Source organism: Tupaia chinensis, unplaced genomic scaffold (genome assembly GCF_000334495.1).
Source record: "Tupaia chinensis unplaced genomic scaffold, TupChi_1.0 Scaffold000709_1, whole genome shotgun sequence".
Taxonomy (NCBI): domain Eukaryota; kingdom Metazoa; phylum Chordata; class Mammalia; order Scandentia; family Tupaiidae; genus Tupaia; species Tupaia belangeri.
The window spans coordinates 1,259,851-1,262,645 of NW_006160232.1; the positions used below are offsets into that span (position 1 = coordinate 1,259,851).

The 2,795-nt window shown below is 53.2% G+C and overlaps 1 protein-coding gene across 1 annotated transcript in view; it reads right to left on the reverse strand.

Moving 5' to 3' along the window:
- Positions 1-2,350, reverse strand: part of YPEL4 (yippee like 4) — a 6,789-nt gene extending 4,439 nt beyond the window's left edge. The window contains exons 1-2 of the mRNA XM_006160818.3: positions 2,009-2,350; positions 1,421-1,626 (exon numbers count right to left, since the gene is read on the reverse strand). The gene's annotated coding sequence lies outside the window, so the exon portion shown is untranslated. The remainder of the gene's footprint in view (positions 1-1,420; positions 1,627-2,008) is intronic.
- Between the last annotated feature and the right edge of the window lie 445 nt (positions 2,351-2,795).

A 2,795-nucleotide genomic window follows, 5' to 3' on the forward strand; every position in this document is an offset into this window, starting at 1 on the left:
CTCCTGGGCTTTTTTTTTCTTTTTTTTTTTTTTACTGTTTCTTAGCCCTCAGTTAAAGACTTATAGGCACCCTGCTGTGGGAGGAAAAAAATATGTTTTCTTAAGGCAAAATAGACCGTTGGAACTAATGGGGAATAGGTCCCAACACAGGGAAGCCAGAAGTCCTGGGCTGTGTGGGACTGTGAGAGAATAATGTCCACAGTGAACAGTGGAAGGGACGACTCTCCTTAAAGGCTGTGCTTTGGGGCACGAAGCAGAAATGTTTCTTTTCTACCTTCTCCTAGGGGCAGGGACTCCGTGGGTGACTGAAGATGAAATAATTGCTGGGTTCTGATTAGGAGCCTTGAAGAAGATGTTGGCATCTGCCCACACTCCACCCCCGGAGTGGTGAGGGTGCCTGGGGCAGAGGATAAGCATGGAGTCCCTGGCTGGGCCCCAGGCAGACACCCTGGGCTGAGTTCAGGGTGACATTGGGCTCCGGCGGCCGGAAACCAGCCCTTCTGGCCAGGAGACCGCTGCTGAGCATCCACGACGAGGCTACCTTCAATTCTGGCTGCGAGTTCCCCCTCGGACGCGCACCACATTGAAACACCTTCTTCAAGGGGCCGAGGGCAGGGAGGCCGATCCTGGACCCCCCGCTCTGCAGCTTGGTCCCCAGCCTCCATCCGACACGCCTCCCTCCCTCTCCCGTTTCCCCATGAAGCCGAGGCAAGGCTGCACAGAAGGCCAGAGAATCACAGGGCGAGGAGGAGGGGTCGTTTCCTTTCCCCCTTCTCAGATCACAGGGAGAAGCAAGTTGGGCAAATGACTCGGGGAGAAAACAAACCAACAAACAAACGAAACAAAACAAGGCAAGCTGAGCGCTGGGGAGAGGATGTTCCCCTGATGTGAGACGGGGCTGGACCGTGGGAGGTGGGGGAGAGGGAGGGCTGGCGGGAGGAACTGACAGCTGACAGCAGAGGCGCCCAGGCGGAGGCTCCAGGAACCAGGTGCAAATCTCGTGCCTCTCAGCAAGGGGAAAATAAAAACGGGAGGGGGACGCTTGCTCACAATGGATTTTCTCATCTACACGGAGGCTTCGGCCCCCCCTGGGCTGGCATTCTCGGTATGGTATGGTCCAAATAATTAGCAGCACAGCCAGCTCCCAGGGCGGGCTTTGGGGGTCTGCACTAGCAGCAAAACAAACAGTGATGCCCTGCCGCTGCAGTCAAAGTTGCCGGGAAATTAGTACGGGAATCGTTAGAGCCTGGGGAAGGATGGAGGAGCCGAGAGAGAGGAGCGGAGGCAGCGGGGAGGGGGGGGAAGGGAGGACAAAGGGTGGATGAATAATGCTTTTGCAAAGGGGAGAAAGCGACACGCAGCAGGAGGAGGAAATTTGCAAAGGAGGAAAAATCCATGTGGAGAAGGGCTGCCCCCTCACCTTGAGGTCTGCTCCAGAGATCTCCGTCTATCTGTCTCCCCCTCTCTCTCTCAATCTCTCTGCTCACTCTTCTCTCTTCTCTTTCCGCTCCTTCAATTGGGAAGGGGATGGGGGAGGGGGAGGGTAGTTGGGGGTTCGAGAACCGGGGCTGCAAAGCTGGCCAGCTGCTGGGGGGCCAGAGGTTGTCTCTCCTTCTGTACCTCGGTCTGTGGGTGAATGTGGCTGTGTGTTGTGGAACTGCATCATAACACTGTGAGTCATCCGTCCCCCCACCCCCCTCACCTCCCACGTCAGAGCAGGGCTGGGAGACACAGGAGGCGGGTGGGGAGGAAGGGAGGGGGCAGGCATGGAAGGGCAGGGCTGGGGGAGTGATCAGGGGAGCTGGGGCAGAGGGATGGGTTGGGGTATCTGTGGTGATGAGCAGGAAGGGAGGCAGGGTGTTGAGAAAGACAGTGTGGCCAAGGAGATAGGAAGAACCTAGGAGGACAGAGCTGGGCAAGGATGGAGCAAGGGTGACAGGGCTGGAGGGAAGGAGGTGGTGAGGCCCGCGAAGCCAGGGATGGATGCAGAGTCAGGCGGTGCACGCACTCATTCCGGATGATGCACACTCCCCTTTCACCTCAGATGCCAGCCCTGACACCTGGAAAAGAAGGTTGCATTAATTGTCACGATGGCAAACTACACCCCCAAACTTGTACAAGACTTCCAAGACTCACAGCCTTGATTTTATCAACTACCTCCAAATTACTTGTGCTGCACGGACAGAGACACCTCTATTATATAAGATTCTATATCGTGCTGTCAAGTTTCCGAGGCTGGTCCTCTGGAAAACTCTCCTCTGCATCTCAGGACTGCAGTGCCTAGTGCAGAGCCTTGTACACAGAAGATGCTCACCACATAGCGGGCAATGGGGTTGGCAGGTGGCATGGTAGTTGAGGCATTGGACTCCCACATGGCTGACTGCAGTTTGAGTCCCAGACCTGGCAGCTTGTTTTCTTCCTTTCTCACTTTTCCTTTCTCTCTCTCACTGGTCAAGTTAAAAAATAATAATAACAACAAATAATAATAATAAAATAATTTGCTAAAAGAGAAAAAAGAAATAGTGGTTGAGTGACATCTTCAAGGAGCCAAGTGTCTGCCTTTGGTCTTGAAAGAGTCCTGAGTTGGAATCTTAGTTCTGCCAATTGCTGACCAGAAACCACTAGTCAAATTATTGATCTTTGTGCCTCAGTTTTGTTCTTTTTTTTTTTTTTCACCTGTAATAATTATCAGTTTTATTCCTCTGGCTAAGAGAGTCAGAGGTAATTTGGGGTTTACAATTCTTTTTTTATAGTTCTTTCAAGAGTTTAGGTGCCCCCATTGCCCTCATAAGCTG